The sequence below is a fragment of the Benincasa hispida genome, chromosome 6 (genome assembly GCF_027475165.1).
Source record: "Benincasa hispida cultivar pf3 chromosome 6, pf3_genome.v1.1, whole genome shotgun sequence".
Lineage (NCBI taxonomy): Eukaryota > Viridiplantae > Streptophyta > Magnoliopsida > Cucurbitales > Cucurbitaceae > Benincasa > Benincasa hispida.
The window spans coordinates 56,626,522-56,640,958 of NC_143483.1; the positions used below are offsets into that span (position 1 = coordinate 56,626,522).

A 14,437-nucleotide genomic window follows, 5' to 3' on the forward strand; every position below is an offset into this window, starting at 1 on the left:
TTTTTTCGACAATTCTGTCAACGGCCGACTCCGATCTTACGAGCCTCACCTATATCTAAATACTTCCACAAAATCAACACTTGCACAACCTTTTTCAGAGGTAAAAAAACCTAAACCCTTGCACAATCTTCCTTTTCCTTCATACATTGTAATCTATCTTATACAATGTTTCACACATTTAAGGTAAGAAGTAACTCTTGAGCATAAATCTTTGAATATAATATATAGAGATCTTCAAATAATCCAATATTTACCTCATTCTTTTCTTAAATAAAACAATGAGTTTTAAAATAATATTTTATTTGTAATCTTTAGGCAAACCGAACAACACATATTTTCTCCTATTTTTTAGAATTTAAAAACATAAACACAATTTTACTTGTTTATCCACGTCACTTAAATAATAAGTTTAAAAATAATCAACCATTTAAATGCATTTGAAGAATGATAAAAGTTATGAAAAAAGAGAAAACTGAAGGAAGAATGAGAGTCCGTGAACAATTGAAGGCTGCTGGAATTAACGGGAGTAAAAAACAAGCAAACAAAGAACCAATAGTTCTTAAAATGGGGATGGGTTATGTTTCTAATCTCTAACTGGAATAATTCTGAAAATCAATAAATTGAAACTGAATGTACAATAAGGCAAAAAGGATACAATGGCTTAAAGAGCATTTGTCAAACGTGGAAGTACAAAAAGTAACTAAAAAAGAGACCAAGAGGCCTCTACAATAGATTGAATGTCATAATGAAAAAAACAAAAACACAGACCAAGGTACTATCGATTTATTTCAATAGTCTATGTTAACAATATGAGTTCATAATAATATAAATGAACGTGCAGAATGTGAGAAAGACAATAAGCAAAAAAAAGGAAGGATATAAATGACGTACTGGAAGAAGAGGAGGAAAAAGAACAATAAGAGTCTAGGGTATGACATGTATATTTTATCAATAAATTATTGAAATTATAGCATATTTGTTAGAGTAATTGTATCAAATGATCCATCAAATACTCAACAAGAAGAATAAGCTAGTAATGAGTGAAGAGGAGGAATCAAAACTTGAATAGAGTTTTGAAAACATGGAAGAGGAAATAAAAGAAAATGAAGAAGCTAATTCAGAAAGTCATGGAGACATAATAGAGACAGAAAAAGCATCTTCCTAGCTAAGAGTCGGACAAAAAGGAACAAAAGGAGAAAGGAAAAAAGGTAATCCTCCCTAACTTAAAAACACTAATGGAGTTTTTTGCACAATACCAAATTAACTACTGTAATTGACAAATTATAGGTTTAAAGTATCAAAGTAAAAGGAAAGGGCAAACAAACCTCCAAGCAAAAAGGAATTGCACCATTACGTGAGAATAAAAATGAGGTATGTTCACTAAAATACACTGTATTTGTACTTATTGATTGACCTTATAGATTAAGTTACATATATTAAGAAACTTTGAATCCGATGAAGTTGAAAGGAGAAATGAACCACTCAAAATAAACTTAAATTATTTGAAAAGATCAAGAAAAACTTAGATGAAGAATTGCAAGAGAAGTTTAGAAGCACTATTTTTAGACATTTCCTTGATTTTTCAATTACAAATTAGTCATCACAGGTTTTATTACATTTAATCCAATGAATGTGTAAACTTAAATCTTTCACTCAGTTGAATCTCTTGATAGGCAATTGGGCATTGATGTTTGGTTTAAGGGAATTTATTTTGTAACTGGTTTAAATTGCAGAGAACTTCTGATCATTGATCAAAGTATAATAAAAGAAGATGGAAATATAAAGAAAATGTACTTTGATAATCGAAAGTCTGTGACCAGGATGTTTCTTAACATAATCTTCAATGTTAGCAAAGCTGGCTCTGACAGTGATGGAATAAAAATGACTAAATTGTATTTTCTAGAGGGTTTTCTTATCCCAAAACAAGAGAATTTGAATTTGGAATTGGAGCATATACTAATGGTAGGATGATGATGAGTTGTTTAACAACTATCCATGGGGAAGTGTTGCTTTCGATCTGCTAGTTAAATTCATGAATAGAGCAGTAAATAGCAAAGGCCAAACGGGAATATCAATGGGAGGATTTATATTCCCGATATTGATATGGGCATATGAAGTAATACCACAAATAGTAAATTAGGCTACAAATAGTCAACCAAAGTGGAGGGACCTGAAGAAAAAGGTCTTTGATTCAAAAAAGGTATGACAATCTTTACAAACAAAAATTGAAAGAATCTTTGAATTATTAGTTCTAAACTAACTTGTTTTATTGTTGATTTGACATTTTTATTATTTATTTGATAGCTTGAGATATGTCCTTTGCTAGCAATCTAGAAGAAATGAATATGTCATATTTTGTCCTATTCCTTGAGGTTGAAAAAAGAATGATGAAAGAGGCTGAAGAATAATTGAGCAAGTATATGCTGAAGAGGGGTTGAGCTTTCAATAAATAGAGGACTTGCTTCTGGGAATGATGTAAGATTTGAACGAATAGAGAAAATCCAAGAATTGATGACCAAAACAATGGAGAAAAAATTTGAATTAATGAAGATTGGTAAGATTAACAAAGAAAATAGTTGACTTGGTCGAAACATTAAAAATAATGATTTGACTATATGAAAAATACACTTGTTAATGCAGCACCTGCTTCGACAAGTAATCTATATATGGTATGTAATCAAACTACACTGTATTTATTTTCTTTCTTAATCCACATTTTTTATACATTACATGATAATGGGTAACATCCTAATTCGAACAAGAACTCGATGAAATTGAGAAAGAACAAGAAGAAAAGGAAGAAGAAAAAGAATTTGTTGATCATTCTGATGCTCCACCAACAATATGATTAAAAGATGACGACAAAGATTTAGAAGGACAAGGAAAAAAGAACCCACAATCCATAGTAGCACCAGCTAGACACAAGGAAGTAAGTAAAAGAAACTGTTGGAAATGGCAGGGCCCTCAGAACGACGAACTATAAACTGTCAAGGCACGGTGGTCAAGCGAAGAGCAAAAACCTGCAAAATAGAAACTCGTTATAGGCTGAGTCGCGAAGCTCGCTCTCTTTAATACGTTTCGCGGCTCTGTCCAAGTGTGCAAACAGTTATGAAAATTGCCACGTTGTCCCTAGGATAAAACAATTAAATGAAAACTGATCGAAAATGCACCGTTACCGATTAGAACGTACACCCTTTCTAAACTCACTACTCGAAAAACTAAGATGAAGGAGGAGAGAAAATTGAAGTGGGAATTTAGAAAATGAATTCTGTGTCTCACGAACTGTTGAAGGCCTTGCCTTTTATAGGCCTTCAGCATCGAAACGAATCGTTTTAAAATTAATCAACGGACCGTTTTAAAAATTAATCAACGGACCGTTTTAAAATTAATCAATGGACCGTTTTAAATATAATCAATGGACCATTTTAAATATAAATTTGCACCCAAAAATTCCCCACTTGGAAATTTAAACAAAACGAGAAGAGAAGAAAGATTTTCATTGAGCAGTTTCAGTCTATATAACACTATGCATAAACAAAGGTGTCTGATTACCTAAACCTTTACATAGTGTAGATGATTCAGAATATACTAGAGTAATCCTTGGTTTTGAACTCTATCTCTGACAGCATCTCACACAAAGTGTTATTAGGGTGTAGTATGTAACCCTTGGTTTTGAACTCTATTTCTAACAGTATCTCACACAGAGTATTATTAGGGTGTAGTACGAAAGTCCGTACTTTTAAGGCCTAGCACGTAAATTCTAGTTTAGTGAATGCTCTAGAGAGTTTGCCTATAAACTCCATAGGAAGCGGCCCTCACTTTTATATTCACACAGGTGGGTCTATCGAGGGTACTTCTGTAGCTGGGTACCCCACTTGTCATCAAGTATAGATCTCATTAAGAACTGAGTTCAACCTTTCTTACGCTTCAGGATATCATGCTCAAACTTTAAGTCATAGGAATGGAACTCTGTGTTTGGTTTAGCATGATTTACTATATATCACTCGTGATCAGTTATTACCCGTTGAACCTGTTTCTTGAGATCTTTAGTCTACAGATTGGACTAAAATAGTCTATTTCTTGGACTTCCAAGAGATAACTTCAGCAGCTATATTAAAGATATAGCCACTTGTAACCTTTGAATCATCCGAACGAGAGCTCCAATCAACATTGCAGAACCCTTCCAGGACAGCGGAAAACTTTTGATAATGTAATCTTAGGTTTTGGGTTTTCTTTAAATATCCCATGACCCTTTCTATAGCATTCCAATGCTCTTTACTAGGTCTGCTTGTAAACCTGCAAAGTAGTCCTACAAGATAAGCTATATTAGGCCAAATGTAGTCAGCAGCGTATCTAAGACTGCCTATGATGCTCGCATAAAGTGTAGTCAGCAGCGTATCTAAGACTGTCTATGATGCTCGCATACTCAGATTGATTAACACTATCACCAGTGTTCTTGAACAACTTGACACGAGGGTCATAAGGAGTACAGGCTGGTTTACACTCAAAGTAATTGAATTTCTTTAGAATCTTTTCTATATAGTGAGATTGATCTAAAGAAATTTCTTTTCAGACCTATTTACTTTTATGCCTAAGATTACACTAGCTTCTCCTAAGTCTTTCATATCGAAGTTCGCACTCAATATTGATTTTACATCATTTATGACATGCAAGTTCGACCCAAAGATCAATAAATCATTTACATATAGACACAAGATAGTGCAGAGGTTATTATCAAACTTATGGTAGATGCATTTGTCACTTTCATTGATCTTGATACCTTTAGATAGGATAAGGTTGTCAAATTTTTCATGCCATTGCTTAGGAGCTTGTTTTAGTCCATAGAGAGATTTGTCTAATTTACACACCTTATTTTTTTGACCATGGACAACAAAACCCTCAGGTTGTTCCATGTAAATCTCTTCTTCAAGTTCACCATTTAGGAAAACGGTTTTTACATCCATCTGATGTACTACAAGGTTATAAAGGGCAACCAGAAAGAACAGGACACGGATTGAGGTAATTCTAGTAACAAGGGAGAAGGTATCAAAGAAATCTATGTTTTCTCTTTGTCTAAAGCCTTTCGCTATTAACCTGGCTTTAAATTTATCGATAGTCCCATCAGGTCTAAGTTTTCTCTTTAAGATCCATTTGCACCCTATTACCTTACAACCTGGGAGTAGATCTACTAAGTGTCAAGTCCTATTTGACTCAAGTGAGTCCATCTCATAATTTATGGCTTCTTGCCATAGGTTGGCATCTATTGAGGACAGTGCAGCTCTTAAATCTTTAGGATCTTTTTCTACATTATAGGTCAAGAAGTCATTTCCGAAATCTTTGGCGGTTCTAGCTCTTTTTCTTCTTCTAGGTTATGGTTCAGTTTCCTCTCTAGGGTTAGGATTTCTAACTAGGGATATACCACTTGAACCAGAGCCCCCACTATTCCTTGATTTAAAAGGAAACCTATCTTCAAAGAAGTCGGCATCATTTGACTTAATGATCACTTGGTTCACTAGTTCATAGAACCTGTAGGCTTTACTATTTAAGGCATAACCTATAAAGACACACTCGTAAGCTCTACTAGCCAACTTTCTCCTTTTTGGGCTAGGAATCCTTACAAAGGCTAGACAACCCTATGTTCTTAAGTAGGACAAGTTTAGTTTCTTATTCTTGAGAATTTCGTAAAGTGAAGTTTTATTTTTAGATTTCGGGATTCTATTTAGGACATAATACACGGTAAGGATGATTTCACCCCACCAATAAGACGCGGTTCCTGAACTAAGTAAAATAACAACTACTAGCTTAGCTAAAGTTCTATTTTTCCTTTTGGCTTTTCTGTTCATTTCAGGAGAATAAGGTGCGCTATTTTCATGTATTATTTCATATGAGTTAAAAAATTCATTATAGTTAAAAAATTCATTATAACTATCCGAGTCGTACTCGGTTCCCCTATCACTACGAAGTCTTCTAACTTTTCTATTAAACTGATTCTCTATTTCAGAAACAAAAAGTTTGAAGGCATCAAAAGCATCACTTTTATTTTTCAGCAGGTGTACAAAAGTAAAATCAAAGCAGTCGTCAATAAAAGTAATGAAATATCTTTTACTATTCCTATCAATATGCCATCAAATTCATAGGCATCAGAATGAATCAAATCTAGAGGCTCAGAATTTCTAAGTACAGATTTATGCGAAGTTTTAGTAATTTTAGCCTGACTACAATACTCGCATTTATTAAAATCATTTGTGGATAACTTAGGTATCATTTCCAGCCTAATCATGTTACTAATTAAATTCTTATTCACATGACATAGTCTAGCATGCCAAAATATTCATAGAACACAGTATACACACAAAAGATTTCATTTTATTAAGGTCTAGATTTAATTTGAACATTCCCTCAATTGCATACCCTTTCCCTACAAATACATTATTTTTTGTAAGGGTATATAGGTCTGCCCCTATAGTTTGAGTAAACCCGACTTTGTTGAAGAGATAGCCCGAAACCAAATTCTTTCGTATCTCCAGAGTGTGCAGAATTTCGTTCAACGTGAGGGTCTTCCCAGATGTAAACTTCAGTTCTACCTCACCGGTTCCAACAACTTTCGTAGAGTGGTGATCTCCCAATAGAATATTCTTATCCTTAATTTCAGTATAAGTTTTAAATAAACTAAGGTCGTAACAAACATGGCGCATCGCGCTAGTGTCTATCCACCACCCTTCACAACCACTGATCACATTTACTTCTGTGATCATGGCGACTAATGGTTCTTCTGTCAAGTTCGGCTGACCAGCAGGATGACGCCTGTTCCTACAGTTCATAGCCATGTGCCCAGGTTTATTACAATTAAAGCAGAGGAACTGTACTGTTTCTCCTGAAGGGGGCTTATGTTTTTTCTGTTGGTTCTGGTTGATGGAGCCATGGTTCTGACCTTTCCTCTTTGTCCCCTTAAGTTTTTGGTCAGGTTTTACCACGACAGAGCCGGGTTTCCTAAGTACTACGTTCACCTCCTCCCTCTAGTCCTACTTCCAAGCTTCCTCCTCGATCCTTAATTGAGTTATAAGACTCTCCAAGGAGAACTCTTTGGTCTTATGCCTCAAAGTGTTCTTAAAGTCCTTCCACAAGGGAGGAAATTTATCAATAATAATCGCAACTTGGAATTGTTCGTTTAGAGGCATACCTTTAGTAATTATCTCGTGGGCTATCTTCTAGAGTTCATGGGATTGGGCCTCCACGGATTTGTCATCCATCATCTGGAACTTGAAATAACGGCTAACCGCATATTTCTTGGACCTGGCCTCCTCGGTGTCATACTTCTTTTGCAGGGCATCCCAGACCTCCTTCGCTGTCTTCATTGTACTGTAGTAGTCAAACAGATCATCAATCAAACCATTTAAAATGAAATTCTTACATAGAAAGTCTTTCTCCTCCTAGTCAGCAGCTTCTTTTTTCTATTGTTCAGTTGGTTCTTCTAAAGGGACGATTGGCTTAGCATTGGTATAAGTTTCGACAACTTTCTTGACGGTGAGGAAGAATTACATCTTTTGCTTCCACCGTTTGAAGTTCGCTCCTTCGAACCGGAATGGACGGTTGAGGTCAGATATCTCATTGTTGCTATTGAGGATCATTGATGTTGTTGAAACGTCTTAAAATTGTTGGAAACTGCAGGGCTCTCAGAACGACAAACTGTAAACTATCAAGGCATGGCGGTCAAGCAAAGAGCAAAAACCTGCAAAACAGAAACTCGTTATAGACTGAGTCGCGGAGCTCGCTTTCTTTAAGACGTTTCGCGGCTTTGCCCAAGTGTGCAAACAGTTCTAAAAATTGCCATGTCGTCCCCAGGATAAAATGGCTAAATGAAAATCAATCGAAAATGCACCATTATCGATCGAAACGTACACCCTTTCTAAACTCACTGCTCGGAAAGCTAAGATGGAGGAGGAGAGGAAATTGAAGTGAAAATTTAGAAAATGAATTCTGTGTCTCACGAACTGTTGAAGGCCTCACTTTTTATAGGCCTTCAGCATTGAAACGGACCGTTTTAAAATTAATCAATGGACTGTTTTAAAAATTAATCAACAAACCGTTTTAAAAGTAATCAATTGACCATTTTAAATATAATCAATTGATCGTTTTAAATATAAATTTGCACCCGTTCAAAAACAAAAACAAAAAGTAAGTGGAAAAAGAACCTAAGGAAACGGAATGCAAGGTAATACAATATGAGTGTATTAGAAATTATATTCTTTCATCTATAAAAACATGGAAATTGAATTGTCAAGTTAATTGTGATGGGATACAAAAGATGTAGATGAAGTGATCAACAAAGTCATTCAATTAATTGATGAAAAAGAGATTTATGTGAAGCTAGAAAGATCGAATAAGGAAAAATCAATAAAATTGGTACGTAGGTGATTAGTTGTAAAATATTTACTACTTTTTCTTTCTCTTCACATAGCTAAATTATTTGCATTTTTTACATATTAATAGAATAAGACTCCTAAAACTTCAACAACAAAAATTCTGCACAAGGTAAGACCATTATGGTGCACAAATAAACACCAAAAATCAAAGACTCAAGTGGTACAATACTAAACAAAATATCCATCAAATTCATCCTTTCAACATTTTGGATTTTAAAATATCTAAATAACTAACGAATGATATTTTATTGCATAACAAATAAAATGTCAAAAGAAAGTTGGATATGACTGATAAGTTGTATAATATTGATGAGAATGATCTTGCTACGTAAGAACAAAATTTTCATATAAACTTATTCAGTACTACCATTTATTCAGTACTAACAATTAGTCATTGTTCAATAAATGTTGTTAGTTAAACACAACTAACACAGAATTGATCATGATGACAATCCAAGAAGAAGAAAGAAGAGCTAAACAAAGAGAAACAAGAAGACCAATGGCACAACTTAATAATACAAAGCCACCAATCACAAGGATATGGATAGTGCAACAAGAGGAATAATACAAACACCGAAGAAAAAGGATAAAAACATCCCATTGAATGGACCATCATTTGACTTGCACTTGAACCAAGCATGAAGGTGTTGATCGATGATGAAGTGGTCTTGAAAACTTTATATTCTTGTTCTGCTAGAAGATTTTAGTGCTTTATGAACCTTGCTTTAGGAAAGAACTTAGTTTTGAGTTTATTGTTACTGTTTTGAAAACCTTGATATTTCTGTTTAGGGTTTATTTTTACTTGGAAAGCTTGAATGTTTTTTAATGTTTTGGAAACCTTGGATGTTTGGACTTGATAGGATCCCCCTTAGAAGGTATGTTAACAACAAACACATTGTACTCCTAACGTGTGATAACTGGATTATTAATATACAAGTATTTGACTTTTAACAGGTCGTCTTATATTCATTGTTGTTATAAGATATACTAACAACAATGATACTTAAATTTTAAATCCAGAAAATTGAAGTAAAGAAACCTCACAACCTCGATATACTTACCAAGACTATAAATTAGACATATCTACCTATGAATTGTACGAAAGGTATATCCATATTTAACAAAGAAAGTATTAAACATTTGAACAATTTATGATATTCCAAAATGAATAATTCCACATACTTTCCAATAAATATAGAATAATTTTATATAAAAACAAATGCAGTTCAATCTTATAAATAGAGAACTTATTAAAAAATATATAGATTGATTATAGTTACAATTTGGATTGTATTAAAAATTTAAAAAGTTTGTCATATTCCAAAATGAATAATTGTACATATGGTCCAATATATATAAATACAATATAATTCTATAAACATATGTAGTCCAACATGATAAACAATGAAGTTATGTCGAAATAACTAAATTGAGTATAGATACAAAAAAAAATATTATGAAAGATAACAAAATATATATATATATATATATATATATATGAAGAACACTTTCATTAAGGGAAAAAAAAATCCTAAAACAGTTTAACCCAAAAACAAAAATCAACAATATAAGACGACAATTATATAAACTACTAATGTAGGGACTCAACGTCGTAAAGTTTCCTTGCAAGCCCTACAATTATGACCCCTCCCACCACACCTACTACAATGAACTGTAGCTTTCCTTTCTAAATAAGAAGTAATTCTTTTATTTCTTAGGCCTCCCAACAAGATGTTTGACCTCAAGAGGAAGAAGTGGATCATCGCCAACTTGGTGCATATTTGTAACATGTTCTATATTACCAATAGGACGTGTTTCCTTCCTATATAAGAGAACTAAATTTGAAATGGCAGAAATCATGTGTATACATATGTAGATGAAGCTTCCTAGTAGACAATGTAATGCATGCATGGGAGCACGAGATTAAATCTAGGTCCCACTGACGACATGAGCAAGTATGGTTTAGAATATTGACAACAAACGGTTCCTTCCCATGATGAACTTCAAATTCATGCTGATTAATGGGATATATTTGGCAATATATAATATTGAATGTAAATTACAAATTAGACTCTTAATAATGGTAAATATACTTTTTTTTTTTAAAAAAACGTACATTTATTGTTTGACTCTCCTTTAATGCTACTCGAATCATATTCTCAACATATGTGAAAAGTTCTGTACACTGGAAACTTCAATGAGTACGATGTTCATAAAAACATTTTTGAATTAACCTGTAAATCGTTTCAAGAAGACCAATAGCAAGTAATTCTTGTGCTTCTTTCAGCCATGAATTCATGCTTTTAAATATGTTGGTTTTCATCAATGAATATCTTTTCCTTCGGAAAAATGTCCTATCCCACCTCGATTTTCCAACCTCCTTTTACTCATACCTAATAAAATGAGAAAGATCATCCAACTTTCTCATGTAATACTCAGACTACAAAGGTGTATATGCTCTGTCACAACTATAGAAAGAATCCCCAATCGGACTTGACTTATGGTTCTTTTTTATATTCTCATACAAATGGAATGCATACAAACTGTGCTCAACTGAATCATACACATAACTAAAACCATTGGCTATACCCTTAGATATGATAGTAAGGTCATTAGGTTCTCCAAAGCAGCTTTAAGATTATGAAAAACCAAGACCATGACCGATCATTCTCTGAATCAACAACAACAAATGCAAGAAGGACAACTTGAGAATTACTATCAAGAGTGCAAGTAGACAATAACCTACTCAAGTATTTGTTCTTCAAGACGCGTCATCAATTGATATTATAAGTAAACAGTAATTCTATGTATCTAAAGAAGCAACAATAGCTAATAAATAATACTTAAACCGAGCTATAAAATAATACTTAAACCTAGTTTGATCATTAGCTTCTTATGTTATATATGTTCCTGCAATGAATAAAGTTAAAAGTGAATATCTTGGTGACTTAAAACGTAGATCAAATAAATTACACTATATTTGGAAACAAAAAATAAGTACTTGGATTTTTTTCAATTAGTGCACTTGAGAATACTGACAAAAGAGCATAGGAGGACTTCAGAGTACCCCTAATAGAATTCAAAGCAATCTCATAGCCTCTCCAAGCCTTGTTGTAACTTACATTCACACCATGATGCCTTTTCATATTGCTAATTACATTACATGGACAACATTGAATCTTGCCATTCATTCTAAAAAAAAACTTTGTACACTCAGCAAAAATCCAATATGTTGCTTGCCTATGATCATCTTTAACAACATTAACAAAATATTGGTGGGTATTTGTGAATTTAAGGACCATCCAAACCCCATTTTTCTTATACACAAATGCACGTAGATACCAACCACAAGACAAATCCTTACCTCAAATATCAAATGGCGTACATATTGACCTAATCGTAGTAAGTTCAAAACTATTCTTATGAGCAAGCAACTAAATAGCTTTTTCAATATAGATTTGCTCCTAAAAAGTGAACCTTCTTTAATGGAAAATTCAGATCGAGATGATTCAAAAGCTTCAAAATCAATTATTTCAGTATTCCGATATAACTATTGGATGGAATGCTTTGTTACTGCTAATTCACTATTCAAATACACTTTATTTTTAGAAGTAGCAGACGATATAGTGTCAATAACTATACATAAATAATTTTGGAGGAATTTCGATAAAACGAACAAAAGCTACAAAACATTCTTATCTTCAACAATTCAAATAAGATTCGAATTGTTGGAACCAAACCATTAAACTGTCAAATGAGACACAAAGAGATTGGAAGACGAAAAAAGCTTACCATGGATACAATCAACAAATTATTGAAACAAAAAAATCTAATGGAAAATAAGGCTCAACAACACGATAATTACGATATTGTGAACTTTCATTCCATCTACCATAAAAAATAATCTTTACCCGTTGTAGAGCCATAGCAAAAACAAAAAAATTGAAATAATGGATAGTTACTTATTTGTAGAAAATACAGTCTTCTTTAGATGTTGATAGAATGAAGAGTATATCTAGAATATTAAAATAATATAATAATATATAAGATGATAAGATGATAAGATGATAATGAATAAAAGATGATAAAAAATACAAAAAAAAATGATAAAATTTAAATGAAATATATTGTTGTTAGATGATAATATGTATAAATTATTAAGTAAAATCCTAATCAGGATAAAAAATTTTAATATGAATTTAAAATAATAAAGAATAAAAAAATAATGTAAAATCTAAAGATATATTATAAATTAAAATCAAAATGGTGATAAACAAATTAAAGATGGATTAATTCTGAATATTTTCGAAATGTGGTTAAATCAAATCAAAACAAATATGAAACCGTCAATTCAAATTTCAAAATGGAAGAAAAATTCGACATCTTTTATCCCTTGAATCCATTGGATTAAAATCTCATAATTGACGATTCCATTTACACAATATTTCTATTGATAATTGATATACGGTCTCATAATAGACGGTTTTAATATTTCTATTGAAAAAATTATACAGTACTTGAAAAAGCTGTTAATCGACCATACAAGGGACGATTTAGAGATTAAAAAAATATATGTCATGTGTACAACACGCTTTTACCAAAAATCTTATTATTTTCATTTTTTTTACAAAAGTTAAAAACCACCCCCCAATTTTGTCATTTCCTCCAATTTCTCTCTCTCCCTCTCTCTTTTTCTTTTAGAATTTAGTTTATAATGATTCATTTTAGATTTAATCGATATGGAAATTTGAATCTATTTAATTTTAGTTCTTAAATTTTAGAAATGCTTATTTCAATATCTATTTATTTAGAGATTTTAGTAGAAAGTTTAAAATTTTACCAAAATAGCATATTCTAAATCAAATTCAAATTCAAATAATGTAGTGTAATACACACCTAACATTTTTAGAATATTTGTTAAAAATTTTATGTCATCTAGTGAAATTTTTATGTTGAGACTTGGAATAGGTGTTTCGATGACATGCAATATTTTGGCCATGTTCTGGTCTCAATTTTTTTATCATATATTTCATAATTTTTAGTATACCTATATGTCAATTGACTTATATTCGGTTTGCACAAGTCTCAATTTTTTCATCACACATTTTAATTAATTTTTATTTTGTCATAGTTTTAAGGCAACTATGAAAATTTATAGGTAATATTATAATTTTTAGAAAATATGGATATTTTTTTCAACAAATAAAATAATGTATGGCACACATTTTAGGAAAAAGAAAAAGCCAAATTTAGAACGATTTAAAACGGACCGTAGAATTTTCAGTTGGTCTTTGCCCAATAAACGCGGGAAGCAGTTAGCAGTTAAACTGAACACGGTAGGCCTCAAAGACCTTACTACGGTCCCGCACAGTCCGGACGAATCTAGGCTGTTAATTTCTAAAAATGGAGGACTTTCGTTGGACGGTCCTCATGGAGAGAAAAGAAACGGGGTGATGTAACGCCGTTTGCATGTTGGATATGATGAATGGACCGTGAAGCTCGCTCTTCACCGTTGGCTAATGGTGGTACTCACTCCGTTAAGATTTTTTTTTGGTCTTTTAAATAATAAAATTTGGATTTGGATTTTTTATTTTTAAGAATTATGAATATTTCATGAAATTAAAATATGTTTGTTCACACGAGGTTTCCGAAGAAACATGTTTCATGGAGTTGAACTTGAGTTGGTGTTGATGTTGGAGTTGATTTGATGCGATGTGGTTCGATCTCTAATATTTAATATTCTGATTCTCTTTTGAATATGGTTGACTTGGAGAAGGAAAGCACCGAACGTTCTTGAAGTAAAAATCTTGGAAGCTTGGAGTAGAAGTATTGGAAGAGTATTTGTGTCTTCAAAGGTCTTCTGCCTTATAGGAGTGCAGCTTCAGGAGTCTTGGAAGCTTGAAGTAGAAGTCTTGGAAGAGTATTTGTGTCTTCAAAGGTCTTGTGCCTTATAGGAGTGCAACTTCAGGAGTCTTGGCAGCTTGAAGTAGAAGTCTTGGAAGAGTTTTTGTGTC

At 32.6% G+C, this 14,437-nt stretch overlaps 1 pseudogene; it reads right to left on the reverse strand.

Moving 5' to 3' along the window:
* Positions 1–7,208: 7,208 nt before the first annotated feature.
* LOC150035787 (uncharacterized) lies at positions 7,209–12,349 on the reverse strand (annotated as a pseudogene).
* Between the last annotated feature and the right edge of the window lie 2,088 nt (positions 12,350–14,437).